At 47.1% G+C, this 27,513-nt stretch overlaps 29 non-coding genes across 29 annotated transcripts; all 29 read left to right on the top strand.

The window, feature by feature from the left end:
- Nucleotides 1-766: 766 nt before the first annotated feature.
- Nucleotides 767-848, top strand: Trnas-gcu (transfer RNA serine (anticodon GCU)). Its single transcript has one exon. It is a non-coding gene; the product is annotated as a tRNA-Ser (tRNA).
- Nucleotides 849-1,689: 841 nt separating this feature from the next.
- Trnas-gcu (transfer RNA serine (anticodon GCU)) lies at nt 1,690-1,771 on the top strand. The gene has a single exon. It is a non-coding gene; the product is annotated as a tRNA-Ser (tRNA).
- An 841-nt stretch (nt 1,772-2,612) lies between these two features.
- Nucleotides 2,613-2,694, top strand: Trnas-gcu (transfer RNA serine (anticodon GCU)). Its single transcript has one exon. It is a non-coding gene; the product is annotated as a tRNA-Ser (tRNA).
- Nucleotides 2,695-3,535: 841 nt separating this feature from the next.
- Nucleotides 3,536-3,617, top strand: Trnas-gcu (transfer RNA serine (anticodon GCU)). Its single transcript has one exon. It is a non-coding gene; the product is annotated as a tRNA-Ser (tRNA).
- An 841-nt stretch (nt 3,618-4,458) lies between these two features.
- Trnas-gcu (transfer RNA serine (anticodon GCU)) lies at nt 4,459-4,540 on the top strand. Its single transcript has one exon. It is a non-coding gene; the product is annotated as a tRNA-Ser (tRNA).
- Nucleotides 4,541-5,381: 841 nt separating this feature from the next.
- Trnas-gcu (transfer RNA serine (anticodon GCU)) lies at nt 5,382-5,463 on the top strand. The gene has a single exon. It is a non-coding gene; the product is annotated as a tRNA-Ser (tRNA).
- A 1,759-nt stretch (nt 5,464-7,222) lies between these two features.
- Nucleotides 7,223-7,304, top strand: Trnas-gcu (transfer RNA serine (anticodon GCU)). Its single transcript has one exon. It is a non-coding gene; the product is annotated as a tRNA-Ser (tRNA).
- An 841-nt stretch (nt 7,305-8,145) lies between these two features.
- On the top strand, nt 8,146-8,227 carry Trnas-gcu (transfer RNA serine (anticodon GCU)). The gene has a single exon. It is a non-coding gene; the product is annotated as a tRNA-Ser (tRNA).
- An 841-nt stretch (nt 8,228-9,068) lies between these two features.
- Nucleotides 9,069-9,150, top strand: Trnas-gcu (transfer RNA serine (anticodon GCU)). The gene has a single exon. It is a non-coding gene; the product is annotated as a tRNA-Ser (tRNA).
- Nucleotides 9,151-9,991: 841 nt separating this feature from the next.
- Nucleotides 9,992-10,073, top strand: Trnas-gcu (transfer RNA serine (anticodon GCU)). The gene has a single exon. It is a non-coding gene; the product is annotated as a tRNA-Ser (tRNA).
- An 841-nt stretch (nt 10,074-10,914) lies between these two features.
- On the top strand, nt 10,915-10,996 carry Trnas-gcu (transfer RNA serine (anticodon GCU)). The gene has a single exon. It is a non-coding gene; the product is annotated as a tRNA-Ser (tRNA).
- Nucleotides 10,997-11,837: 841 nt separating this feature from the next.
- Trnas-gcu (transfer RNA serine (anticodon GCU)) lies at nt 11,838-11,919 on the top strand. Its single transcript has one exon. It is a non-coding gene; the product is annotated as a tRNA-Ser (tRNA).
- An 841-nt stretch (nt 11,920-12,760) lies between these two features.
- Trnas-gcu (transfer RNA serine (anticodon GCU)) lies at nt 12,761-12,842 on the top strand. The gene has a single exon. It is a non-coding gene; the product is annotated as a tRNA-Ser (tRNA).
- An 841-nt stretch (nt 12,843-13,683) lies between these two features.
- Nucleotides 13,684-13,765, top strand: Trnas-gcu (transfer RNA serine (anticodon GCU)). The gene has a single exon. It is a non-coding gene; the product is annotated as a tRNA-Ser (tRNA).
- An 841-nt stretch (nt 13,766-14,606) lies between these two features.
- Nucleotides 14,607-14,688, top strand: Trnas-gcu (transfer RNA serine (anticodon GCU)). The gene has a single exon. It is a non-coding gene; the product is annotated as a tRNA-Ser (tRNA).
- An 841-nt stretch (nt 14,689-15,529) lies between these two features.
- Trnas-gcu (transfer RNA serine (anticodon GCU)) lies at nt 15,530-15,611 on the top strand. The gene has a single exon. It is a non-coding gene; the product is annotated as a tRNA-Ser (tRNA).
- Nucleotides 15,612-16,452: 841 nt separating this feature from the next.
- On the top strand, nt 16,453-16,534 carry Trnas-gcu (transfer RNA serine (anticodon GCU)). The gene has a single exon. It is a non-coding gene; the product is annotated as a tRNA-Ser (tRNA).
- An 841-nt stretch (nt 16,535-17,375) lies between these two features.
- Trnas-gcu (transfer RNA serine (anticodon GCU)) lies at nt 17,376-17,457 on the top strand. The gene has a single exon. It is a non-coding gene; the product is annotated as a tRNA-Ser (tRNA).
- An 841-nt stretch (nt 17,458-18,298) lies between these two features.
- Nucleotides 18,299-18,380, top strand: Trnas-gcu (transfer RNA serine (anticodon GCU)). Its single transcript has one exon. It is a non-coding gene; the product is annotated as a tRNA-Ser (tRNA).
- An 841-nt stretch (nt 18,381-19,221) lies between these two features.
- Nucleotides 19,222-19,303, top strand: Trnas-gcu (transfer RNA serine (anticodon GCU)). The gene has a single exon. It is a non-coding gene; the product is annotated as a tRNA-Ser (tRNA).
- An 841-nt stretch (nt 19,304-20,144) lies between these two features.
- On the top strand, nt 20,145-20,226 carry Trnas-gcu (transfer RNA serine (anticodon GCU)). The gene has a single exon. It is a non-coding gene; the product is annotated as a tRNA-Ser (tRNA).
- An 841-nt stretch (nt 20,227-21,067) lies between these two features.
- On the top strand, nt 21,068-21,149 carry Trnas-gcu (transfer RNA serine (anticodon GCU)). The gene has a single exon. It is a non-coding gene; the product is annotated as a tRNA-Ser (tRNA).
- Nucleotides 21,150-21,990: 841 nt separating this feature from the next.
- Nucleotides 21,991-22,072, top strand: Trnas-gcu (transfer RNA serine (anticodon GCU)). The gene has a single exon. It is a non-coding gene; the product is annotated as a tRNA-Ser (tRNA).
- Nucleotides 22,073-22,913: 841 nt separating this feature from the next.
- Nucleotides 22,914-22,995, top strand: Trnas-gcu (transfer RNA serine (anticodon GCU)). Its single transcript has one exon. It is a non-coding gene; the product is annotated as a tRNA-Ser (tRNA).
- Nucleotides 22,996-23,836: 841 nt separating this feature from the next.
- Trnas-gcu (transfer RNA serine (anticodon GCU)) lies at nt 23,837-23,918 on the top strand. The gene has a single exon. It is a non-coding gene; the product is annotated as a tRNA-Ser (tRNA).
- Nucleotides 23,919-24,759: 841 nt separating this feature from the next.
- Nucleotides 24,760-24,841, top strand: Trnas-gcu (transfer RNA serine (anticodon GCU)). Its single transcript has one exon. It is a non-coding gene; the product is annotated as a tRNA-Ser (tRNA).
- An 841-nt stretch (nt 24,842-25,682) lies between these two features.
- Trnas-gcu (transfer RNA serine (anticodon GCU)) lies at nt 25,683-25,764 on the top strand. The gene has a single exon. It is a non-coding gene; the product is annotated as a tRNA-Ser (tRNA).
- Nucleotides 25,765-26,605: 841 nt separating this feature from the next.
- Nucleotides 26,606-26,687, top strand: Trnas-gcu (transfer RNA serine (anticodon GCU)). The gene has a single exon. It is a non-coding gene; the product is annotated as a tRNA-Ser (tRNA).
- Nucleotides 26,688-26,736: 49 nt separating this feature from the next.
- Trnas-gcu (transfer RNA serine (anticodon GCU)) lies at nt 26,737-26,818 on the top strand. The gene has a single exon. It is a non-coding gene; the product is annotated as a tRNA-Ser (tRNA).
- The last annotated feature ends 695 nt before the right edge of the window (nt 26,819-27,513 follow it).

Raw genomic sequence — 27,513 nt, 5'->3', positions numbered from 1 at the left:
CGTGTACGTGGCAGATAGCGTGTGTATGAAATAAGTGACTAAACTGCCTACCAGATGAAAGCGCACAACATTCCATAGCGTATGCCCTTCGAATTAAACATCAATTCGAGATCTATAAACCAATCAAATTTCGGCTCCAGCAAAGAGTATGTTGGTATTTGCGAACGACGAGTTCTTATTTATATTTAAGTTCATATCTGTCGCAGTCATTTTAACGTATCGTGCCTTTAATAATCCATCTGTAGCACAACTGTCGCCTTCCGACAGTTTGTTCTTTAAAGTCAGGCCGCCATCTACAGAAGCCATTTGGCAGGGCCTACTGGAGAGACTTGAGTTTGCAGACATCCGTCGCTAGTGGCCGCCCAAACACCAAGCTCCATCGCAAACAGCAGGACAATCTTGGGCTAGGGGGGACGTCAAAACCTTGCAAGCAATATCAGTGTAGCGTATCGAGCTGTACGTTTCGTTGCAGTAAGTCGTGCAAAAGAATGCACAGCACCTTTCTCATTTGCATTAGACGACACTGCATGTCGATACAATGCTTATTCCTGCAGTAGATAATTGGGCCAATGATTTTACCCGATCGCATATCCACATGGACGGATGCTGTCATTAAACGATTCGCCAGTGGGAGCTTGGTCGGCCGCACTGCAGCTTGGCATTAGACGTTAACACCGGCCCAGTACCATGTTTTGAATGTGTTTTCGAATCGACAAATGTCTTCTTTCCGCAAGCACTCGCCAAAGACACAACTGTAGCTCCAGCAGACGAGGTGGCCGAGTGGTTAAGGCGTTGGACTGCTAATCCAATGTGCTCTGCACGCGTGGGTTCGAATCCCATCCTCGTCGAAGAATTTTACGTAAAGCACGCGTTTGCGGTCACTCCTTCTCCGTGCGAAACGCCACTCAGTAGTAACATCGACGCGTGTACGTGGCAGATAGCGTGTGTATGAAATAAGAGACAAAACTGCCTACCAGATGAAAGCGCACAACATTCCATAGCGTATGCCCTTCGAATTAAACATCAATTCGAGATCTATAAACCAATCAAATTTCGGCTCCAGCAAAGAGTATGTTGGTATTTGCGAACGACGAGTTCTTATTTATATTTAAGTGCATATCTGTCGCAGTCATTTTAACGTATCGTGCCTTTAATAATCCATCTGTAGCACAACTGTCGCCTTCCGACAGTTTGTTCTTTAAAGTCAGGCCGCCATCTACAGAAGCCATTTATCAGGGCCTACTGGAGAGACTTGAGTTTGCAGACATCCGTCGCTAGTGGCCGCCCAAACACCAAGCTCCATCGCAAACAGCAGGACAATCTTGGGCTAGGGGGGACGTCAAAACCTTGCAAGCAATATCAGTGTAGCGTATCGAGCTGTACGTTTCGTTGCAGTAAGTCGTGCAAAAGAATGCACAGCACCTTTCTCATTTGCATTAGACGACACTGCATGTCGATACAATGCTTATTCCTGCAGTAGATAATTGGGCCAATGATTTTACCCGATCGCATATCCACATGGACGGATGCTGTCATTAAACGATTCGCCAGTGGGAGCTTGGTCGGCCGCACTGCAGCTTGGCATTAGACGTTAACACCGGCCCAGTACCATGTTTTGAATGTGTTTTCGAATCGACAAATGTCTTCTTTCTGCAAGCACTCGCCAAAGACACAACTGTAGTTCCAGCAGACGAGGTGGCCGAGTGGTTAAGGCGTAGGACTGCTAATCCAATGTGCTCTGCACGCGTGGGTTCGAATCCCATCCTCGTCGAAGAAATTTACGTAAAGCACGCTTTTGCGGTCACTCCTTCTCCGTGCGAAACGCCACTCAGTAGTAACATCGACGCGTGTACGTGGCAGATAGCGTGTGTATGAAATAAGTGACTAAACTGCCTACCAGATGAAAGCGCACAACATTCCATAGCGTATGCCCTTCGAATTAAACATCAATTCGAGATCTATAAACCAATCAAATTTCGGCTCCAGCAAAGAGTATGTTGGTATTTGCGAACGACGAGTTCTTATTTATATTTAAGTTCATATCTGTCGCAGTCATTTTAACGTATCGTGCCTTTAATAATCCATCTGTAGCACAACTGTCGCCTTCCGACAGTTTGTTCTTTAAAGTCAGGCTGCCATCTACAGAAGCCATTTGGCAGGGCCTACTGGAGAGACTTGAGTTTGCAGACATCCGTCGCTAGTGGCCGCCCAAACACCAAGCTCCATCGCAAACAGCAGGACAATCTTGGGCTAGGGGGGACGTCAAAACCTTGCAAGCAATATCAGTGTAGCGTATCGAGCTGTACGTTTCGTTGCAGTAAGTCGTGCAAAAGAATGCACAGCACCTTTCTCATTTGCATTAGACGACACTGCATGTCGATACAATGCTTATTCCTGCAGTAGATAATTGGGCCAATGATTTTACCCAATCGCATATCCACATGGACGGATGCTGTCATTAAACGATTCGCCAGTGGGAGCTTGGTCGGCCGCACTGCAGCTTGGCATTAGACGTTAACACCGGCCCAGTACCATGTTTTGAATGTGTTTTCGAATCGACAAATGTCTTCTTTCCGCAAGCACTCGCCAAAGACACAACTGTAGTTCCAGCAGACGAGGTGGCCGAGTGGTTAAGGCGTTGGACTGCTAATCCAATGTGCTCTGCACGCGTGGGTTCGAATCCCATCCTCGTCGAAGAATTTTACGTAAAGCACGCGTTTGCGGTCACTCCTTCTCCGTGCGAAACGCCACTCAGTAGTAACATCGACGCGTGTACGTGGCAGATAGCGTGTGTATGAAATAAGAGACAAAACTGCCTACCAGATGAAAGCGCACAACATTCCATAGCGTATGCCCTTCGAATTAAACATCAATTCGAGATCTATAAACCAATCAAATTTCGGCTCCAGCAAAGAGTATGTTGGTATTTGCGAACGACGAGTTCTTATTTATATTTAAGTTCATATCTGTCGCAGTCATTTTAACGTATCGTGCCTTTAATAATCCATCTGTAGCACAACTGTCGCCTTCCGACAGTTTGTTCTTTAAAGTCAGGCCGCCATCTACAGAAGCCATTTGGCAGGGCCTACTGGAGAGACTTGAGTTTGCAGACATCCGTCGCTAGTGGCCGCCCAAACACCAAGCTCCATCGCAAACAGCAGGACAATCTTGGGCTAGGGGGGACGTCAAAACCTTGCAAGCAATATCAGTGTAGCGTATCGAGCTGTACGTTTCGTTGCAGTAAGTCGTGCAAAAGAATGCACAGCACCTTTCTCATTTGCATTAGACGACACTGCATGTCGATACAATGCTTATTCCTGCAGTAGATAATTGGGCCAATGATTTTACCCAATCGCATATCCACATGGACGGATGCTGTCATTAAACGATTCGCCAGTGGGAGCTTGGTCGGCCGCACTGCAGCTTGGCATTAGACGTTAACACCGGCCCAGTACCATGTTTTGAATGTGTTTTCGAATCGACAAATGTCTTCTCTCCGCAAGCACTCGCCAAAGACACAACTGTAGTTCCAGCAGACGAGGTGGCCGAGTGGTTAAGGCGTTGGACTGCTAATGCAATGTGCTCTGCACGCGTGGGTTCGAATCCCATCCTCGTCGAAGAAATTTACGTAAAGCACGCTTTTGCGGTCACTCCTTCTCCGTGCGAAACGCCACTCAGTAGTAACATCGACGCGTGTACGTGGCAGATAGCGTGTGTGTGAAATAAGTGACTAAACTGCCCACCAGATGAAAGCGCACAACATTCCATAGCGTATGCCCTTCGAATTAAACATCAATTCGAGATCTATAAACCAATCAAATTTCGGCTCCAGCAAAGAGTATGTTGGTATTTGCGAACGACGAGTTCTTATTTATATTTAAGTGCATATCTGTCGCAGTCATTTTAACGTATCGTGCCTTTAATAATCCATCTGTAGCACAACTGTCGCCTTCCGACAGTTTGTTCTTTAAAGTCAGGCCGCCATCTACAGAAGCCATTTGGCAGGGCCTACTGGAGAGACTTGAGTTTGCAGACATCCGTCGCTAGTGGCCGCCCAAACACCAAGCTCCATCGCAAACAGCAGGACAATCTTGGGCTAGGGGGGACGTCAAAACCTTGCAAGCAATATCAGTGTAGCGTATCGAGCTGTACGTTTCGTTGCAGTAAGTCGTGCAAAAGAATGCACAGCACCTTTCTCATTCGCATTAGACGACACTGCATGTCGATACAATGCTTATTCCTGCAGTAGATAATTGGGCCAATGATTTTACCCGATCGCATATCCACATGGACGGATGCTGTCATTAAACGATTCGCCAGTGGGAGCTTGGTCGGCCGCACTGCAGCTTGGCATTAGACGTTAACACCGGCCCAGTACCATGTTTTGAATGTGTTTTCGAATCGACAAATGTCTTCTTTCCGCAAGCACTCGCCAAAGACACAACTGTAGCTCCAGCAGACGAGGTGGCCGAGTGGTTAAGGCGTTGGACTGCTAATCCAATGTGCTCTGCACGCGTGGCTTCGAATCCCATCCTCGTCGAAGAAATTTACGTAAAGCACGCTTTTGCGGTCACTCCTTCTCCGTGCGAAACGCCACTCAGTAGTAACATCGACGCGTGTACGTGGCAGATAGCGTGTGTATGAAATAAGTGACTAAACTGCCCACCAGATGAAAGCGCACAACATTCCATAGCGTATGCCCTTCGAATTAAACATCAATTCGAGATCTATAAACCAATCAAATTTCGGCTCCAGCAAAGAGTATGTTGGTATTTGCGAACGACGAGTTCTTATTTATATTTAAGTGCATATCTGTCGCAGTCATTTTAACGTATCGTGCCTTTAATAATCCATCTGTAGCACAACTGTCGCCTTCCGACAGTTTGTTGTTTAAATTCAGGCCGCCATCTACAGAAGCCATTTGGCAGGGCCTACTGGAGAGACTTGAGTTTGCAGACATCCGTCGCTAGTGGCCGCCCAAACACCAAGCTCCATCGCAAACAGCAGGACAATCTTGGGCTAGGGGGGACGTCAAAACCTTGCAAGCAATATCAGTGTAGCGTATCGAGCTGTACGTTTCGTTGCAGTAAGTCGTGCAAAAGAATGCACAGCACCTTTCTCATTCGCATTAGACGACACTGCATGTCGATACAATGCTTATTCCTGCAGTAGATAATTGGGCCAATGATTTTACCCGATCGCATATCCACATGGACGGATGCTGTCATTAAACGATTCGCCAGTGGGAGCTTGGTCGGCCGCACTGCAGCTTGGCATTAGACGTTAACACCGGCCCAGTACCATGTTTTGAATGTGTTTTCGAATCAACAAATGTCTTCTTTCCGCAAGCACTCGCCAAAGACACAACTGTAGCTCCAGCAGACGAGGTGGCCGAGTGGTTAAGGCGTTGGACTGCTAATCCAATGTGCTCTGCACGCGTGGGTTCGAATCCCATCCTCGCCGAAGAAATTTACGTAAAGCACGCTTTTGCGGTCACTCCTTCTCCGTGCGAAACGCCACTCAGTAGTAACATCGACGCGTGTACGTGGCAGATAGCGTGTGTATGAAATAAGTGACTAAACTGCCTACCAGATGAAAGCGCACAACATTCCATAGCGTATGCCCTTCGAATTAAACATCAATTCGAGATCTATAAACCAATCAAATTTCGGCTCCAGCAAAGAGTATGTTGGTATTTGCGAACGACGAGTTCTTATTTATATTAAAGTTCATATCTGTCGCAGTCATTTTAACGTATCGTTACTTTAATAATCCATCTGTAGCACAACTGTCGCCTTCCGACAGTTTGTTCTTTAAAGTCAGGCCGCCATCTACAGAAGCCATTTGGCAGGGCCTACTGGAGAGACTTGAGTTTGCAGACATCCGTCGCTAGTGGCCGCCCAAACACCAAGCTCCATCGCAAACAGCAGGACAATCTTGGGCTAGGGGGGACGTCAAAACCTTGCAAGCAATATCAGTGTAGCGTATCGAGCTGTACGTTTCGTTGCAGTAAGTCGTGCAAAAGAATGCACAGCACCTTTCTCATTTGCATTAGACGACACTGCATGTCGATACAATGCTTATTCCTGCAGTAGATAATTGGGCCAATGATTTTACCCAATCGCATATCCACATGGACGGATGCTGTCATTAAACGATTCGCCAGTGGGAGCTTGGTCGGCCGCACTGCAGCTTGGCATTAGACGTTAACACCGGCCCAGTACCATGTTTTGAATGTGTTTTCGAATCGACAAATGTCTTCTTTCCGCAAGCACTCGCCAAAGACACAACTGTAGTTCCAGCAGACGAGGTGGCCGAGTGGTTAAGGCGTTGGACTGCTAATGTGCTCTGCACGCGTGGGTTCGAATCCCATCCTCGTCGAAGAAATTTACGTAAAGCACGCTTTTGCGGTCACTCCTTCTCCGTGCGAAACGCCACTCAGTAGTAACATCGACGCGTGTACGTGGCAGATAGCGTGTGTATGAAATAAGTGACTAAACTGCCTACCAGATGAAAGCGCACAACATTCCATAGCGTATGCCCTTCGAATTAAACATCAATTCGAGATCTATAAACCAATCAAATTTCGGCTCCAGCAAAGAGTATGTTGGTATTTGCGAACGACGAGTTCTTATTTATATTTAAGTTCATATCTGTCGCAGTCATTTTAACGTATCGTGCCTTTAATAATCCATCTGTAGCACAACTGTCGCCTTCCGACAGTTTGTTCTTTAAAGTCAGGCCGCCATCTACAGAAGCCATTTGGCAGGGCCTACTGGAGAGACTTGAGTTTGCAGACATCCGTCGCTAGTGGCCGCCCAAACACCAAGCTCCATCGCAAACAGCAGGACAATCTTGGGCTAGGGGGGACGTCAAAACCTTGCAAGCAATATCAGTGTAGCGTATCGAGCTGTACGTTTCGTGGCAGTAAGTCGTGCAAAAGAATGCACAGCACCTTTCTCATTTGCATTAGACGACATTGCATGTCGATACAATGCTTATTCCTGCAGTAGATAATTGGGCCAATGATTTTACCCAATCGCATATCCACATGGACGGATGCTGTCATTAAACGATTCGCCAGTGGGAGCTTGGTCGGCCGCACTGCAGCTTGGCATTAGACGTTAACACCGGCCCAGTACCATGTTTTGAATGTGTTTTCGAATCGACAAATGTCTTCTTTCCGCAAGCACTCGCCAAAGACACAACTGTAGTTCCAGCAGACGAGGTGGCCGAGTGGTTAAGGCGTTGGACTGCTAATCCAATGTGCTCTGCACGCGTGGGTTCGAATTCCATCCTCGTCGAAAAAATTTACGTAAAGCACGCTTTTGCGGTCACTCCTTCTCCGTGCGAAACGCCACTCAGTAGTAACATCGACGCGTGTACGTGGCAGATAGCGTGTGTATGAAATAAGTGACTAAACTGCCCACCAGATGAAAGCGCACAACATTCCATAGCGTATGCCCTTCGAATTAAACATCAATTCGAGATCTATAAACCAATCAAATTTCGGCTCCAGCAAAGAGTATGTTGGTATTTGCGAACGACGAGTTCTTATTTATATTTAAGTTCATATCTGTCGCAGTCATTTTAACGTATCGTGCCTTTAATAATCCATCTGTAGCACAACTGTCGCCTTCCGACAGTTTGTTCTTTAAAGTCAGGCCGCCATCTACAGAAGCCATTTGGCAGGGCCTACTGGAGAGACTTGAGTTTGCAGACATCCGTCGCTAGTGGCCGCCCAAACACCAAGCTCCATCGCAAACAGCAGGACAATCTTGGGCTAGGGGGGACGTCAAAACCTTGCAAGCAATATCAGTGTAGCGTATCGAGCTGTACGTTTCGTTGCAGTAAGTCGTGCAAAAGAATGCACAGCACCTTTCTCATTTGCATTAGACGACACTGCATGTCGATACAATGCTTATTCCTGCAGTAGATAATTGGGCAAATGATTTTACCCAATCGCATATCCACATGGACGGATGCTGTCATTAAACGATTCGCCAGTGGGAGCTTGGTCGGCCGCACTGCAGCTTGGCATTAGACGTTAACACCGGCCCAGTACCATGTTTTGAATGTGTTTTCGAATCGACAAATGTCTTCTTTCCGCAAGCACTCGCCAAAGACACAACTGTAGTTCCAGCAGACGAGGTGGCCGAGTGGTTAAGGCGTTGGACTGCTAATCCAATGTGCTCTGCACGCGTGGGTTCGAATCCCATCCTCGTCGAAGAAATTTACGTAAAGCACGCTTTTGCGGTCACTCCTTCTCCGTGCGAAACGCCACTCAGTAGTAACATCGACGCGTGTACGTGGCAGATAGCGTGTGTATGAAATAAGTGACTAAACTGCCCACCAGATGAAAGCGCACAACATTCCATAGCGTATGCCCTTCGAATTAAACATCAATTCGAGATCTATAAACCAATCAAATTTCGGCTCCAGCAAAGAGTATGTTGGTATTTGCGAACGACGAGTTCTTATTTATATTTAAGTGCATATCTGTCGCAGTCATTTTAACGTATCGTGCCTTTAATAATCCATCTGTAGCACAACTGTCGCCTTCCGACAGTTTGTTGTTTAAATTCAGGCCGCCATCTACAGAAGCCATTTGGCAGGGCCTACTGGAGAGACTTGAGTTTGCAGACATCCGTCGCTAGTGGCCGCCCAAACACCAAGCTCCATCGCAAACAGCAGGACAATCTTGGGCTAGGGGGGACGTCAAAACCTTGCAAGCAATATCAGTGTAGCGTATCGAGCTGTACGTTTCGTTGCAGTAAGTCGTGCAAAAGAATGCACAGCACCTTTCTCATTCGCATTAGACGACACTGCATGTCGATACAATGCTTATTCCTGCAGTAGATAATTGGGCCAATGATTTTACCCGATCGCATATCCACATGGACGGATGCTGTCATTAAACGATTCGCCAGTGGGAGCTTGGTCGGCCGCACTGCAGCTTGGCATTAGACGTTAACACCGGCCCAGTACCATGTTTTGAATGTGTTTTCGAATCAACAAATGTCTTCTTTCCGCAAGCACTCGCCAAAGACACAACTGTAGCTCCAGCAGACGAGGTGGCCGAGTGGTTAAGGCGTTGGACTGCTAATCCAATGTGCTCTGCACGCGTGGGTTCGAATCCCATCCTCGCCGAAGAAATTTACGTAAAGCACGCTTTTGCGGTCACTCCTTCTCCGTGCGAAACGCCACTCAGTAGTAACATCGACGCGTGTACGTGGCAGATAGCGTGTGTATGAAATAAGTGACTAAACTGCCTACCAGATGAAAGCGCACAACATTCCATAGCGTATGCCCTTCGAATTAAACATCAATTCGAGATCTATAAACCAATCAAATTTCGGCTCCAGCAAAGAGTATGTTGGTATTTGCGAACGACGAGTTCTTATTTATATTTAAGTTCATATCTGTCGCAGTCATTTTAACGTATCGTTACTTTAATAATCCATCTGTAGCACAACTGTCGCCTTCCGACAGTTTGTTCTTTAAAGTCAGGCCGCCATCTACAGAAGCCATTTGGCAGGGCCTACTGGAGAGACTTGAGTTTGCAGACATCCGTCGCTAGTGGCCGCCCAAACACCAAGCTCCATCGCAAACAGCAGGACAATCTTGGGCTAGGGGGGACGTCAAAACCTTGCAAGCAATATCAGTGTAGCGTATCGAGCTGTACGTTTCGTTGCAGTAAGTCGTGCAAAAGAATGCACAGCACCTTTCTCATTTGCATTAGACGACACTGCATGTCGATACAATGCTTATTCCTGCAGTAGATAATTGGGCCAATGATTTTACCCAATCGCATATCCACATGGACGGATGCTGTCATTAAACGATTCGCCAGTGGGAGCTTGGTCGGCCGCACTGCAGCTTGGCATTAGACGTTAACACCGGCCCAGTACCATGTTTTGAATGTGTTTTCGAATCGACAAATGTCTTCTTTCCGCAAGCACTCGCCAAAGACACAACTGTAGTTCCAGCAGACGAGGTGGCCGAGTGGTTAAGGCGTTGGACTGCTAATCCAATGTGCTCTGCACGCGTGGGTTCGAATCCCATCCTCGTCGAAGAAATTTACGTAAAGCACGCTTTTGCGGTCACTCCTTCTCCGTGCGAAACGCCACTCAGTAGTAACATCGACGCGTGTACGTGGCAGATAGCGTGTGTATGAAATAAGTGACTAAACTGCCCACCAGATGAAAGCGCACAACATTCCATAGCGTATGCCCTTCGAATTAAACATCAATTCGAGATCTATAAACCAATCAAATTTCGGCTCCAGCAAAGAGTATGTTGGTATTTGCGAACGACGAGTTCTTATTTATATTTAAGTGCATATCTGTCGCAGTCATTTTAACGTATCGTGCCTTTAATAATCCATCTGTAGCACAACTGTCGCCTTCCGACAGTTTGTTGTTTAAATTCAGGCCGCCATCTACAGAAGCCATTTGGCAGGGCCTACTGGAGAGACTTGAGTTTGCAGACATCCGTCGCTAGTGGCCGCCCAAACACCAAGCTCCATCGCAAACAGCAGGACAATCTTGGGCTAGGGGGGACGTCAAAACCTTGCAAGCAATATCAGTGTAGCGTATCGAGCTGTACGTTTCGTTGCAGTAAGTCGTGCAAAAGAATGCACAGCACCTTTCTCATTCGCATTAGACGACACTGCATGTCGATACAATGCTTATTCCTGCAGTAGATAATTGGGCCAATGATTTTACCCGATCGCATATCCACATGGACGGATGCTGTCATTAAACGATTCGCCAGTGGGAGCTTGGTCGGCCGCACTGCAGCTTGGCATTAGACGTTAACACCGGCCCAGTACCATGTTTTGAATGTGTTTTCGAATCAACAAATCTCTTCTTTCCGCAAGCACTCGCCAAAGACACAACTGTAGCTCCAGCAGACGAGGTGGCCGAGTGGTTAAGGCGTTGGACTGCTAATCCAATGTGCTCTGCACGCGTGGGTTCGAATCCCATCCTCGCCGAAGAAATTTACGTAAAGCACGCTTTTGCGGTCACTCCTTCTCCGTGCGAAACGCCACTCAGTAGTAACATCGACGCGTGTACGTGGCAGATAGCGTGTGTATGAAATAAGTGACTAAACTGCCTACCAGATGAAAGCGCACAACATTCCATAGCGTATGCCCTTCGAATTAAACATCAATTCGAGATCTATAAACCAATCAAATTTCGGCTCCAGCAAAGAGTATGTTGGTATTTGCGAACGACGAGTTCTTATTTATATTTAAGTTCATATCTGTCGCAGTCATTTTAACGTATCGTTACTTTAATAATCCATCTGTAGCACAACTGTCGCCTTCCGACAGTTTGTTCTTTAAAGTCAGGCCGCCATCTACAGAAGCCATTTGGCAGGGCCTACTGGAGAGACTTGAGTTTGCAGACATCCGTCGCTAGTGGCCGCCCAAACACCAAGCTCCATCGCAAACAGCAGGACAATCTTGGGCTAGGGGGGACGTCAAAACCTTGCAAGCAATATCAGTGTAGCGTATCGAGCTGTACGTTTCGTTGCAGTAAGTCGTGCAAAAGAATGCACAGCACCTTTCTCATTCGCATTAGACGACACTGCATATCGATACAATGCTTATTCCTGCAGTAGATAATTGGGCCAATGATTTTACCCGATCGCATATCCACATGGACGGATGCTGTCATTAAACGATTCGCCAGTGGGAGCTTGGTCGGCCGCACTGCAGCTTGGCATTAGACGTTAACACCGGCCCAGTACCATGTTTTGAATGTGTTTTCGAATCAACAAATGTCTTCTTTCCGCAAGCACTCGCCAAAGACACAACTGTAGCTCCAGCAGACGAGGTGGCCGAGTGGTTAAGGCGTTGGACTGCTAATCCAATGTGCTCTGCACGCGTGGGTTCGAATCCCATCCTCGTCGAAGAAATTTACGTAAAGCACGCTTTTGCGGTCACTCCTTCTCCGTGCGAAACGCCACTCAGTAGTAACATCGACGCGTGTACGTGGCAGATAGCGTGTGTATGAAATAAGTGAGTAAACTGCCCACCAGATGAAAGCGCACAACATTCCATAGCGTATGCCCTTCGAATTAAACATCAATTCGAGATCTATAAACCAATCAAATTTCGGCTCCAGCAAAGAGTATGTTGGTATTTGCGAACGACGAGTTCTTATTTATATTTAAGTGCATATCTGTCGCAGTCATTTTAACGTATCGTGCCTTTAATAATCCATCTGTAGCACAACTGTCGCCTTCCGACAGTTTGTTGTTTAAATTCAGGCCGCCATCTACAGAAGCCATTTGGCAGGGCCTACTGGAGAGACTTGAGTTTGCAGACATCCGTCGCTAGTGGCCGCCCAAACACCAAGCTCCATCGCAAACAGCAGGACAATCTTGGGCTAGGGGGGACGTCAAAACCTTGCAAGCAATATCAGTGTAGCGTATCGAGCTGTACGTTTCGTTGCAGTAAGTCGTGCAAAAGAATGCACAGCACCTTTCTCATTCGCATTAGACGACACTGCATGTCGATACAATGCTTATTCCTGCAGTAGATAATTGGGCCAATGATTTTACCCGATCGCATATCCACATGGACGGATGCTGTCATTAAACGATTCGCCAGTGGGAGCTTGGTCGGCCGCACTGCAGCTTGGCATTAGACGTTAACACCGGCCCAGTACCATGTTTTGAATGTGTTTTCGAATCAACAAATGTCTTCTTTCCGCAAGCACTCGCCAAAGACACAACTGTAGCTCCAGCAGACGAGGTGGCCGAGTGGTTAAGGCGTTGGACTGCTAATCCAATGTGCTCTGCACGCGTGGGTTCGAATCCCATCCTCGCCGAAGAAATTTACGTAAAGCACGCTTTTGCGGTCACTCCTTCTCCGTGCGAAACGCCACTCAGTAGTAACATCGACGCGTGTACGTGGCAGATAGCGTGTGTATGAAATAAGTGACTAAACTGCCTACCAGATGAAAGCGCACAACATTCCATAGCGTATGCCCTTCGAATTAAACATCAATTCGAGATCTATAAACCAATCAAATTTCGGCTCCAGCAAAGAGTATGTTGGTATTTGCGAACGACGAGTTCTTATTTATATTTAAGTTCATATCTGTCGCAGTCATTTTAACGTATCGTTACTTTAATAATCCATCTGTAGCACAACTGTCGCCTTCCGACAGTTTGTTCTTTAAAGTCAGGCCGCCATCTACAGAAGCCATTTGGCAGGGCCTACTGGAGAGACTTGAGTTTGCAGACATCCGTCGCTAGTGGCCGCCCAAACACCAAGCTCCATCGCAAACAGCAGGACAATCTTGGGCTAGGGGGGACGTCAAAACCTTGCAAGCAATATCAGTGTAGCGTATCGAGCTGTACGTTTCGTTGCAGTAAGTCGTGCAAAAGAATGCACAGCACCTTTCTCATTTGCATTAGACGACACTGCATGTCGATACAATGCTTATTCCTGCAGTAGATAATTGGGCCAATGATTTTACCCGATCGCATATCCACATGGACGGATGCTGTCATTAAACGATTCGCCAGTGGGAGCTTGGTCGGCCGCACTGCAGCTTGGCATTAGACGTTAACACCGGCCCAGTACCATGTTTTGAATGTGTTTTCGAATCGACAAATGTCTTCTTTCCGCAAGCACTCGCCAAAGACACAACTGTAGTTCCAGCAGACGAGGTGGCCGAGTGGTTAAGGCGTTGGACTGCTAATCCAATGTGCTCTGCACGCGTGGGTTCGAATCCCATCCTCGTCGAAGAAATTTACGTAAAGCACGCTTTTGCGGTCACTCCTTCTCCGTGCGAAACGCCACTCAGTAGTAACATCGACGCGTGTACGTGGCAGATAGCGTGTGTATGAAATAAGTGACTAAACTGCCTACCAGATGAAAGCGCACAACATTCCATAGCGTATGCCCTTCGAATTAAACATCAATTCGAGATCTATAAACCAATCAAATTTCGGCTCCAGCAAAGAGTATGTTGGTATTTGCGAACGACGAGTTCTTATTTATATTTAAGTTCATATCTGTCGCAGTCATTTTAACGTATCGTGCCTTTAATAATCCATCTGTAGCACAACTGTCGCCTTCCGACAGTTTGTTCTTTAAAGTCAGGCCGCCATCTACAGAAGCCATTTGGCAGGGCCTACTGGAGAGACTTGAGTTTGCAGACATCCGTCGCTAGTGGCCGCCCAAACACCAAGCTCCATCGCAAACAGCAGGACAATCTTGGGCTAGGGGGGACGTCAAAACCTTGCAAGCAATATCAGTGTAGCGTATCGAGCTGTACGTTTCGTTGCAGTAAGTCGTGCAAAAGAATGCACAGCACCTTTCTCATTCGCATTAGACGACACTGCATATCGATACAATGCTTATTCCTGCAGTAGATAATTGGGCCAATGATTTTACCCGATCGCATATCCACATGGACGGATGCTGTCATTAAACGATTCGCCAGTGGGAGCTTGGTCGGCCGCACTGCAGCTTGGCATTAGACGTTAACACCGGCCCAGTACCATGTTTTGAATGTGTTTTCGAATCAACAAATGTCTTCTTTCCGCAAGCACTCGCCAAAGACACAACTGTAGCTCCAGCAGACGAGGTGGCCGAGTGGTTAAGGCGTTGGACTGCTAATCCAATGTGCTCTGCACGCGTGGGTTCGAATCCCATCCTCGTCGAAGAAATTTACGTAAAGCACGCGTTTGCGGTCACTCCTTCTCCGTGCGAAACGCCACTCAGTAGTAACATCGACGCGTGTACGTGGCAGATAGCGTGTGTATGAAATAAGTGACTAAACTGCCTACCAGATGAAAGCGCACAACATTCCATAGCGTATGCCCTTCGAATTAAACATCAATTCGAGATCTATAAACCAATCAAATTTCGGCTCCAGCAAAGAGTATGTTGGTATTTGCGAACGACGAGTTCTTATTTATATTTAAGTGCATATCTGTCGCAGTCATTTTAACGTATCGTGCCTTTAATAATCCATCTGTAGCACAACTGTCGCCTTCCGACAGTTTGTTCTTTAAAGTCAGGCCGCCATCTACAGAAGCCATTTATCAGGGCCTACTGGAGAGACTTGAGTTTGCAGACATCCGTCGCTAGTGGCCGCCCAAACACCAAGCTCCATCGCAAACAGCAGGACAATCTTGGGCTAGGGGGGACGTCAAAACCTTGCAAGCAATATCAGTGTAGCGTATCGAGCTGTACGTTTCGTTGCAGTAAGTCGTGCAAAAGAATGCACAGCACCTTTCTCATTTGCATTAGACGACACTGCATGTCGATACAATGCTTATTCCTGCAGTAGATAATTGGGCCAATGATTTTACCCGATCGCATATCCACATGGACGGATGCTGTCATTAAACGATTCGCCAGTGGGAGCTTGGTCGGCCGCACTGCAGCTTGGCATTAGACGTTAACACCGGCCCAGTACCATGTTTTGAATGTGTTTTCAAATCGACAAATGTCTTCTTTCCGCAAGCACTCGCCAAAGACACAACTGTAGCTGCAGCAGACGAGGTGGCCGAGTGGTTAAGGCGTTGGACTGCTAATCCAATGTGCTCTGCACGCGTGGGTTCGAATCCCATCCTCGCCGAAGAAATTTACGTAAAGCACGCTTTTGCGGTCACTCCTTCTCCGTGCGAAACGCCACTCAGTAGTAACATCGACGCGTGTACGTGGCAGATAGCGTGTGTATGAAATAAGTGACTAAACTGCCTACCAGATGAAAGCGCACAACATTCCATAGCGTATGCCCTTCGAATTAAACATCAATTCGAGATCTATAAACCAATCAAATTTCGGCTCCAGCAAAGAGTATGTTGGTATTTGCGAACGACGAGTTCTTATTTATATTTAAGTTCATATCTGTCGCAGTCATTTTAACGTATCGTTACTTTAATAATCCATCTGTAGCACAACTGTCGCCTTCCGACAGTTTGTTCTTTAAAGTCAGGCCGCCATCTACAGAAGCCATTTGGCAGGGCCTACTGGAGAGACTTGAGTTTGCAGACATCCGTCGCTAGTGGCCGCCCAAACACCAAGCTCCATCGCAAACAGCAGGACAATCTTGGGCTAGGGGGGACGTCAAAACCTTGCAAGCAATATCAGTGTAGCGTATCGAGCTGTACGTTTCGTTGCAGTAAGTCGTGCAAAAGAATGCACAGCACCTTTCTCATTTGCATTAGACGACACTGCATGTCGATACAATGCTTATTCCTGCAGTAGATAATTGGGCCAATGATTTTACCCAATCGCATATCCACATGGACGGATGCTGTCATTAAACGATTCGCCAGTGGGAGCTTGGTCGGCCGCACTGCAGCTTGGCATTATACGTTAACACCGGCCCAGTACCATGTTTTGAATGTGTTTTCGAATCGACAAATGTCTTCTTTCCGCAAGCACTCGCCAAAGACACAACTGTAGTTCCAGCAGACGAGGTGGCCGAGTGGTTAAGGCGTTGGACTGCTAATCCAATGTGCTCTGCACGCGTGGCTTCGAATCCCATCCTCGTCGAAGAAATTTACGTAAAGCACGCTTTTGCGGTCACTCCTTCTCCGTGCGAAACGCCACTCAGTAGTAACATCGACGCGTGTACGTGGCAGATAGCGTGTGTATGAAATAAGTGACTAAACTGCCTACCAGATGAAAGCGCACAACATTCCATAGCGTATGCCCTTCGAATTAAACATCAATTCGAGATCTATAAACCAATCAAATTTCGGCTCCAGCAAAGAGTATGTTGGTATTTGCGAACGACGAGTTCTTATTTATATTTAAGTTCATATCTGTCGCAGTCATTTTAACGTATCGTGCCTTTAATAATCCATCTGTAGCACAACTGTCGCCTTCCGACAGTTTGTTCTTTAAAGTCAGGCCGCCATCTACAGAAGCCATTTGGCAGGGCCTACTGGAGAGACTTGAGTTTGCAGACATCCGTCGCTAGTGGCCGCCCAAACACCAAGCTCCATCGCAAACAGCAGGACAATCTTGGGCTAGGGGGGACGTCAAAACCTTGCAAGCAATATCAGTGTAGCGTATCGAGCTGTACGTTTCGTTGCAGTAAGTCGTGCAAAAGAATGCACAGCACCTTTCTCATTCGCATTAGACGACACTGCATGTCGATACAATGCTTATTCCTGCAGTAGATAATTGGGCCAATGATTTTACCCGATCGCATATCCACATGGACGGATGCTGTCATTAAACGATTCGCCAGTGGGAGCTTGGTCGGCCGCACTGCAGCTTGGCATTAGACGTTAACACCGGCCCAGTACCATGTTTTGAATGTGTTTTCGAATCGACAAATGTCTTCTTTCCGCAAGCACTCGCCAAAGACACAACTGTAGCTCCAGCAGACGAGGTGGCCGAGTGGTTAAGGCGTTGGACTGCTAATCCAATGTGCTCTGCACGCGTGGGTTCGAATCCCATCCTCGTCGAAGAAATTTACGTAAAGCACGCGTTTGCGGTCACTCCTTCTCCGTGCGAAACGCCACTCAGTAGTAACATCGACGCGTGTACGTGGCAGATAGCGTGTGTATGAAATAAGTGACTAAACTGCCTACCAGATGAAAGCGCACAACATTCCATAGCGTATGCCCTTCGAATTAAACATCAATTCGAGATCTATAAACCAATCAAATTTCGGCTCCAGCAAAGAGTATGTTGGTATTTGCGAACGACGAGTTCTTATTTATATTTAAGTTCATATCTGTCGCAGTCATTTTAACGTATCGTGCCTTTAATAATCCATCTGTAGCACAACTGTCGCCTTCCGACAGTTTGTTCTTTAAAGTCAGGCCGCCATCTACAGAAGCCATTTGGCAGGGCCTACTGGAGAGACTTGAGTTTGCAGACATCCGTCGCTAGTGGCCGCCCAAACACCAAGCTCCATCGCAAACAGCAGGACAATCTTGGGCTAGGGGGGACGTCAAAACCTTGCAAGCAATATCAGTGTAGCGTATCGAGCTGTACGTTTCGTTGCAGTAAGTCGTGCAAAAGAATGCACAGCACCTTTCTCATTTGCATTAGACGACACTGCATGTCGATACAATGCTTATTCCTGCAGTAGATAATTGGGCCAATGATTTTACCCAATCGCATATCCACATGGACGGATGCTGTCATTAAACGATTCGCCAGTGGGAGCTTGGTCGGCCGCACTGCAGCTTGGCATTAGACGTTAACACCGGCCCAGTACCATGTTTTGAATGTGTTTTCGAATCGACAAATGTCTTCTTTCCGCAAGCACTCGCCAAAGACACAACTGTAGTTCCAGCAGACGAGGTGGCCGAGTGGTTAAGGCGTTGGACTGCTAATCCAATGTGCTCTGCACGCGTGGGTTCGAATTCCATCCTCGTCGAAGAAATTTACGTAAAGCACGCTTTTGCGGTCACTCCTTCTCCGTGCGAAACGCCACTCAGTAGTAACATCGACGCGTGTACGTGGCAGATAGCGTGTGTATGAAATAAGTGACTAAACTGCCCACCAGATGAAAGCGCACAACATTCCATAGCGTATGCCCTTCGAATTAAACATCAATTCGAGATCTATAAACCAATCAAATTTCGGCTCCAGCAAAGAGTATGTTGGTATTTGCGAACGACGAGTTCTTATTTATATTTAAGTGCATATCTGTCGCAGTCATTTTAACGTATCGTGCCTTTAATAATCCATCTGTAGCACAACTGTCGCCTTCCGACAGTTTGTTCTTTAAAGTCAGGCCGCCATCTACAGAAGCCATTTGGCAGGGCCTACTGGAGAGACTTGAGTTTGCAGACATCCGTCGCTAGTGGCCGCCCAAACACCAAGCTCCATCGCAAACAGCAGGACAATCTTGGGCTAGGGGGGACGTCAAAACCTTGCAAGCAATATCAGTGTAGCGTATCGAGCTGTACGTTTCGTGGCAGTAAGTCGTGCAAAAGAATGCACAGCACCTTTCTCATTTGCATTAGACGACACTGCATGTCGATACAATGCTTATTCCTGCAGTAGATAATTGGGCCAATGATTTTACCCAATCGCATATCCACATGGACGGATGCTGTCATTAAACGATTCGCCAGTGGGAGCTTGGTCGGCCGCACTGCAGCTTGGCATTAGACGTTAACACCGGCCCAGTACCATGTTTTGAATGTGTTTTCGAATCGACAAATGTCTTCTTTCCGCAAGCACTCGCCAAAGACACAACTGTAGTTCCAGCAGACGAGGTGGCCGAGTGGTTAAGGCGTTGGACTGCTAATCCAATGTGCTCTGCACGCGTGGGTTCGAATCCCATCCTCGTCGAAGAAATTTACGTAAAGCACGCTTTTGCGGTCACTCCTTCTCCGTGCGAAACGCCACTCAGTAGTAACATCGACGCGTGTACGTGGCAGATAGCGTGTGTATGAAATAAGTGACTAAACTGCCCACCAGATGAAAGCGCACAACATTCCATAGCGTATGCCCTTCGAATTAAACATCAATTCGAGATCTATAAACCAATCAAATTTCGGCTCCAGCAAAGAGTATGTTGGTATTTGCGAACGACGAGTTCTTATTTATATTTAAGTGCATATCTGTCGCAGTCATTTTAACGTATCGTGCCTTTAATAATCCATCTGTAGCACAACTGTCGCCTTCCGACAGTTTGTTCTTTAAAGTCAGGCCGCCATCTACAGAAGCCATTTGGCAGGGCCTACTGGAGAGACTTGAGTTTGCAGACATCCGTCGCTAGTGGCCGCCCAAACACCAAGCTCCATCGCAAACAGCAGGACAATCTTGGGCTAGGGGGGACGTCAAAACCTTGCAAGCAATATCAGTGTAGCGTATCGAGCTGTACGTTTCGTTGCAGTAAGTCGTGCAAAAGAATGCACAGCACCTTTCTCATTCGCATTAGACGACACTGCATGTCGATACAATGCTTATTCCTGCAGTAGATAATTGGGCCAATGATTTTACCCGATCGCATATCCACATGGACGGATGCTGTCATTAAACGATTCGCCAGTGGGAGCTTGGTCGGCCGCACTGCAGCTTGGCATTAGACGTTAACACCGGCCCAGTACCATGTTTTGAATGTGTTTTCGAATCGACAAATGTCTTCTTTCCGCAAGCACTCGCCAAAGACACAACTGTAGTTCCAGCAGACGAGGTGGCCGAGTGGTTAAGGCGTTGGACTGCTAATCCAATGTGCTCTGCACGCGTGGGTTCGAATTCCATCCTCGTCGAAGAAATTTACGTAAAGCACGCTTTTGCGGTCACTCCTTCTCCGTGCGAAACGCCACTCAGTAGTAACATCGACGCGTGTACGTGGCAGATAGCGTGTGTATGAAATAAGTGACTAAACTGCCCACCAGATGAAAGCGCACAACATTCCATAGCGTATGCCCTTCGAATTAAACATCAATTCGAGATCTATAAACCAATCAAATTTCGGCTCCAGCAAAGAGTATGTTGGTATTTGCGAACGACGAGTTCTTATTTATATTTAAGTGCATATCTGTCGCAGTCATTTTAACGTATCGTGCCTTTAATAATCCATCTGTAGCACAACTGTCGCCTTCCGACAGTTTGTTCTTTAAAGTCAGGCCGCCATCTACAGAAGCCATTTGGCAGGGCCTACTGGAGAGACTTGAGTTTGCAGACATCCGTCGCTAGTGGCCGCCCAAACACCAAGCTCCATCGCAAACAGCAGGACAATCTTGGGCTAGGGGGGACGTCAAAACCTTGCAAGCAATATCAGTGTAGCGTATCGAGCTGTACGTTTCGTTGCAGTAAGTCGTGCAAAAGAATGCACAGCACCTTTCTCATTTGCATTAGACGACACTGCATGTCGATACAATGCTTATTCCTGCAGTAGATAATTGGGCCAATGATTTTACCCAATCGCATATCCACATGGACGGATGCTGTCATTAAACGATTCGCCAGTGGGAGCTTGGTCGGCCGCACTGCAGCTTGGCATTAGACGTTAACACCGGCCCAGTACCATGTTTTGAATGTGTTTTCGAATCGACAAATGTCTTCTTTCCGCAAGCACTCGCCAAAGACACAACTGTAGTTCCAGCAGACGAGGTGGCCGAGTGGTTAAGGCGTTGGACTGCTAATCCAATGTGCTCTGCACGCGTGGGTTCGAATCCCATCCTCGTCGAAGAAATTTACGTAAAGCACGCTTTTGCGGTCACTCCTTCTCCGTGCGAAACGCCACTCAGTAGTAACATCGACGCGTGTACGTGGCAGATAGCGTGTGTATGAAATAAGTGACTAAACTGCCCACCAGATGAAAGCGCACAACATTCCATAGCGTATGCCCTTCGAATTAAACATCAATTCGAGATCTATAAACCAATCAAATTTCGGCTCCAGCAAAGAGTATGTTGGTATTTGCGAACGACGAGTTCTTATTTATATTTAAGTGCATATCTGTCGCAGTCATTTTAACGTATCGTGCCTTTAATAATCCATCTGTAGCACAACTGTCGCCTTCCGACAGTTTGTTCTTTAAAGTCAGGCCGCCATCTACAGAAGCCATTTGGCAGGGCCTACTGGAGAGACTTGAGTTTGCAGACATCCGTCGCTAGTGGCCGCCCAAACACCAAGCTCCATCGCAAACAGCAGGACAATCTTGGGCTAGGGGGGACGTCAAAACCTTGCAAGCAATATCAGTGTAGCGTATCGAGCTGTACGTTTCGTTGCAGTAAGTCGTGCAAAAGAATGCACAGCACCTTTCTCATTCGCATTAGACGACACTGCATGTCGATACAATGCTTATTCCTGCAGTAGATAATTGGGCCAATGATTTTACCCGATCGCATATCCACATGGACGGATGCTGTCATTAAACGATTCGCCAGTGGGAGCTTGGTCGGCCGCACTGCAGCTTGGCATTAGACGTTAACACCGGCCCAGTACCATGTTTTGAATGTGTTTTCGAATCGACAAATGTCTTCTTTCCGCAAGCACTCGCCAAAGACACAACTGTAGCTCCAGCAGACGAGGTGGCCGAGTGGTTAAGGCGTTGGACTGCTAATCCAATGTGCTCTGCACGCGTGGGTTCGAATCCCATCCTCGTCGAAGAAATTTACGTAAAGCACGCGTTTGCGGTCACTCCTTCTCCGTGCGAAACGCCACTCAGTAGTAACATCGACGCGTGTACGTGGCAGATAGCGTGTGTATGAAATAAGTGACTAAACTGCCTACCAGATGAAAGCGCACAACATTCCATAGCGTATGCCCTTCGAATTAAACATCAATTCGAGATCTATAAACCAATCAAATTTCGGCTCCAGCAAAGAGTATGTTGGTATTTGCGAACGACGAGTTCTTATTTATATTTAAGTTCATATCTGTCGCAGTCATTTTAACGTATCGTGCCTTTAATAATCCATCTGTAGCACAACTGTCGCCTTCCGACAGTTTGTTCTTTAAAGTCAGGCCGCCATCTACAGAAGCCATTTGGCAGGGCCTACTGGAGAGACTTGAGTTTGCAGACATCCGTCGCTAGTGGCCGCCCAAACACCAAGCTCCATCGCAAACAGCAGGACAATCTTGGGCTAGGGGGGACGTCAAAACCTTGCAAGCAATATCAGTGTAGCGTATCGAGCTGTACGTTTCGTTGCAGTAAGTCGTGCAAAAGAATGCACAGCACCTTTCTCATTTGCATTAGACGACACTGCATGTCGATACAATGCTTATTCCTGCAGTAGATAATTGGGCCAATGATTTTACCCAATCGCATATCCACATGGACGGATGCTGTCATTAAACGATTCGCCAGTGGGAGCTTGGTCGGCCGCACTGCAGCTTGGCATTAGACGTTAACACCGGCCCAGTACCATGTTTTGAATGTGTTTTCGAATCGACAAATGTCTTCTTTCCGCAAGCACTCGCCAAAGACACAACTGTAGTTCCAGCAGACGAGGTGGCCGAGTGGTTAAGGCGTTGGACTGCTAATCCAATGTGCTCTGCACGCGTGGGTTCGAATTCCATCCTCGTCGAAGAAATTTACGTAAAGCACGCTTTTGCGGTCACTCCTTCTCCGTGCGAAACGCCACTCAGTAGTAACATCGACGCGTGTACGTGGCAGATAGCGTGTGTATGAAATAAGTGACTAAACTGCCCACCAGATGAAAGCGCACAACATTCCATAGCGTATGCCCTTCGAATTAAACATCAATTCGAGATCTATAAACCAATCAAATTTCGGCTCCAGCAAAGAGTATGTTGGTATTTGCGAACGACGAGTTCTTATTTATATTTAAGTGCATATCTGTCGCAGTCATTTTAACGTATCGTGCCTTTAATAATCCATCTGTAGCACAACTGTCGCCTTCCGACAGTTTGTTCTTTAAAGTCAGGCCGCCATCTACAGAAGCCATTTGGCAGGGCCTACTGGAGAGACTTGAGTTTGCAGACATCCGTCGCTAGTGGCCGCCCAAACACCAAGCTCCATCGCAAACAGCAGGACAATCTTGGGCTAGGGGGGACGTCAAAACCTTGCAAGCAATATCAGTGTAGCGTATCGAGCTGTACGTTTCGTTGCAGTAAGTCGTGCAAAAGAATGCACAGCACCTTTCTCATTTGCATTAGACGACACTGCATGTCGATACAATGCTTATTCCTGCAGTAGATAATTGGGCCAATGATTTTACCCAATCGCATATCCACATGGACGGATGCTGTCATTAAACGATTCGCCAGTGGGAGCTTGGTCGGCCGCACTGCAGCTTGGCATTAGACGTTAACACCGGCCCAGTACCATGTTTTGAATGTGTTTTCGAATCGACAAATGTCTTCTTTCCGCAAGCACTCGCCAAAGACACAACTGTAGTTCCAGCAGACGAGGTGGCCGAGTGGTTAAGGCGTTGGACTGCTAATCCAATGTGCTCTGCACGCGTGGGTTCGAATTCCATCCTCGTCGAAGAAATTTACGTAAAGCACGCTTTTGCGGTCACTCCTTCTCCGTGCGAAACGCCACTCAGTAGTAACATCGACGCGTGTACGTGGCAGATAGCGTGTGTATGAAATAAGTGACTAAACTGCCCACCAGATGAAAGCGCACAACATTCCATAGCGTATGCCCTTCGAATTAAACATCAATTCGAGATCTATAAACCAATCAAATTTCGGCTCCAGCAAAGAGTATGTTGGTATTTGCGAACGACGAGTTCTTATTTATATTTAAGTGCATATCTGTCGCAGTCATTTTAACGTATCGTGCCTTTAATAATCCATCTGTAGCACAACTGTCGCCTTCCGACAGTTTGTTCTTTAAAGTCAGGCCGCCATCTACAGAAGCCATTTGGCAGGGCCTACTGGAGAGACTTGAGTTTGCAGACATCCGTCGCTAGTGGCCGCCCAAACACCAAGCTCCATCGCAAACAGCAGGACAATCTTGGGCTAGGGGGGACGTCAAAACCTTGCAAGCAATATCAGTGTAGCGTATCGAGCTGTACGTTTCGTTGCAGTAAGTCGTGCAAAAGAATGCACAGCACCTTTCTCATTTGCATTAGACGACACTGCATGTCGATACAATGCTTATTCCTGCAGTAGATAATTGGGCCAATGATTTTACCCAATCGCATATCCACATGGACGGATGCTGTCATTAAACGATTCGCCAGTGGGAGCTTGGTCGGCCGCACTGCAGCTTGGCATTAGACGTTAACACCGGCCCAGTACCATGTTTTGAATGTGTTTTCGAATCGACAAATGTCTTCTTTCCGCAAGCACTCGCCAAAGACACAACTGTAGCTCCAGCAGACGAGGTGGCCGAGTGGTTAAGGCGTTGGACTGCTAATCCAATGTGCTCTGCACGCGTGGGTTCGAATCCCATCCTCGTCGAAGAAATTTACGTAAAGCACGCGTTTGCGGTCACTCCTTCTCCGTGCGAAACGCCACTCAGTAGTAACATCGACGCGTGTACGTGGCAGATAGCGTGTGTATGAAATAAGTGACTAAACTGCCTACCAGATGAAAGCGCACAACATTCCATAGCGTATGCCCTTCGAATTAAACATCAATTCGAGATCTATAAACCAATCAAATTTCGGCTCCAGCAAAGAGTATGTTGGTATTTGCGAACGACGAGTTCTTATTTATATTTAAGTTCATATCTGTCGCAGTCATTTTAACGTATCGTGCCTTTAATAATCCATCTGTAGCACAACTGTCGCCTTCCGACAGTTTGTTCTTTAAAGTCAGGCCGCCATCTACAGAAGCCATTTGGCAGGGCCTACTGGAGAGACTTGAGTTTGCAGACATCCGTCGCTAGTGGCCGCCCAAACACCAAGCTCCATCGCAAACAGCAGGACAATCTTGGGCTAGGGGGGACGTCAAAACCTTGCAAGCAATATCAGTGTAGCGTATCGAGCTGTACGTTTCGTTGCAGTAAGTCGTGCAAAAGAATGCACAGCACCTTTCTCATTTGCATTAGACGACACTGCATGTCGATACAATGCTTATTCCTGCAGTAGATAATTGGGCCAATGATTTTACCCAATCGCATATCCACATGGACGGATGCTGTCATTAAACGATTCGCCAGTGGGAGCTTGGTCGGCCGCACTGCAGCTTGGCATTAGACGTTAACACCGGCCCAGTACCATGTTTTGAATGTGTTTTCGAATCGACAAATGTCTTCTTTCCGCAAGCACTCGCCAAAGACACAACTGTAGTTCCAGCAGACGAGGTGGCCGAGTGGTTAAGGCGTTGGACTGCTAATCCAATGTTCTCTGCACGCGTGGGTTCGAATTCCATCCTCGTCGAAGAAATTTACGTAAAGCACGCTTTTGCGGTCACTCCTTCTCCGTGCGAAACGCCACTCAGTAGTAACATCGACGCGTGTACGTGGCAGATAGCGTGTGTATGAAATAAGTGACTAAACTGCCCACCAGATGAAAGCGCACAACATTCCATAGCGTATGCCCTTCGAATTAAACATCAATTCGAGATCTATAAACCAATCAAATTTCGGCTCCAGCAAAGAGTATGTTGGTATTTGCGAACGACGAGTTCTTATTTATATTTAAGTGCATATCTGTCGCAGTCATTTTAACGTATCGTGCCTTTAATAATCCATCTGTAGCACAACTGTCGCCTTCCGACAGTTTGTTCTTTAAAGTCAGGCCGCCATCTACAGAAGCCATTTGGCAGGGCCTACTGGAGAGACTTGAGTTTGCAGACATCCGTCGCTAGTGGCCGCCCAAACACCAAGCTCCATCGCAAACAGCAGGACAATCTTGGGCTAGGGGGGACGTCAAAACCTTGCAAGCAATATCAGTGTAGCGTATCGAGCTGTACGTTTCGTTGCAGTAAGTCGTGCAAAAGAATGCACAGCACCTTTCTCATTTGCATTAGACGACACTGCATGTCGATACAATGCTTATTCCTGCAGTAGATAATTGGGCCAATGATTTTACCCAATCGCATATCCACATGGACGGATGCTGTCATTAAACGATTCGCCAGTGGGAGCTTGGTCGGCCGCACTGCAGCTTGGCATTAGACGTTAACACCGGCCCAGTACCATGTTTTGAATGTGTTTTCGAATCGACAAATGTCTTCTTTCCGCAAGCACTCGCCAAAGACACAACTGTAGTTCCAGCAGACGAGGTGGCCGAGTGGTTAAGGCGTTGGACTGCTAATCCAATGTGCTCTGCACGCGTGGGTTCGAATCCCATCCTCGTCGAAGAAATTTACGTAAAGCACGCTTTTGCGGTCACTCCTTCTCCGTGCGAAACGAGGTGGCCGAGTGGTTAAGGCGTTGGACTGCTAATCCAATGTGCTCTGCACGCGTGGGTTCGAATCCCATCCTCGTCGAAGAAATTTACGTAAAGCACGCGTTTGCGGTCACTCCTTCTCCGTGCGAAACGCCACTCAGTAGTAACATCGACGCGTGTACGTGGCAGATAGCGTGTGTATGAAATAAGTGACTAAACTGCCTACCAGATGAAAGCGCACAACATTCCATAGCGTATGCCCTTCGAATTAAACATCAATTCGAGATCTATAAACCAATCAAATTTCGGCTCCAGCAAAGAGTATGTTGGTATTTGCGAACGACGAGTTCTTATTTATATTTAAGTGCATATCTGTCGCAGTCATTTTAACGTATCGTGCCTTTAATAATCCATCTGTAGCACAACTGTCGCCTTCCGACAGTTTGTTCTTTAAAGTCAGGCCGCCTTCTACAGAAGCCATTTATCAGGGCCTACTGGAGAGACTTGAGTTTGCAGACATCCGTCGCTAGTGGCCGCCCAAACACCAAGCTCCATCGCAAACAGCAGGACAATCTTGGGCTAGGGGGGACGTCAAAACCTTGCAAGCAATATCAGTGTAGCGTATCGAGCTGTACGTTTCGTTGCAGTAAGTCGTGCAAAAGAATGCACAGCACCTTTCTCATTTGCATTAGACGACACTGCATGTCGATACAATGCTTATTCCTGCAGTAGATAATTGGGCCAATGATTTTACCCGATCGCATATCCACATGGACGGATGCTGTCATTAAACGA

The sequence above is a fragment of the Schistocerca serialis genome, chromosome 2 (genome assembly GCF_023864345.2).
Source record: "Schistocerca serialis cubense isolate TAMUIC-IGC-003099 chromosome 2, iqSchSeri2.2, whole genome shotgun sequence".
Classification (NCBI taxonomy): domain Eukaryota; kingdom Metazoa; phylum Arthropoda; class Insecta; order Orthoptera; family Acrididae; genus Schistocerca; species Schistocerca serialis.
The sequence above is the reverse complement of the archived record's forward strand: the minus strand, read 5'-3'. Positions and strand labels throughout refer to the sequence as shown.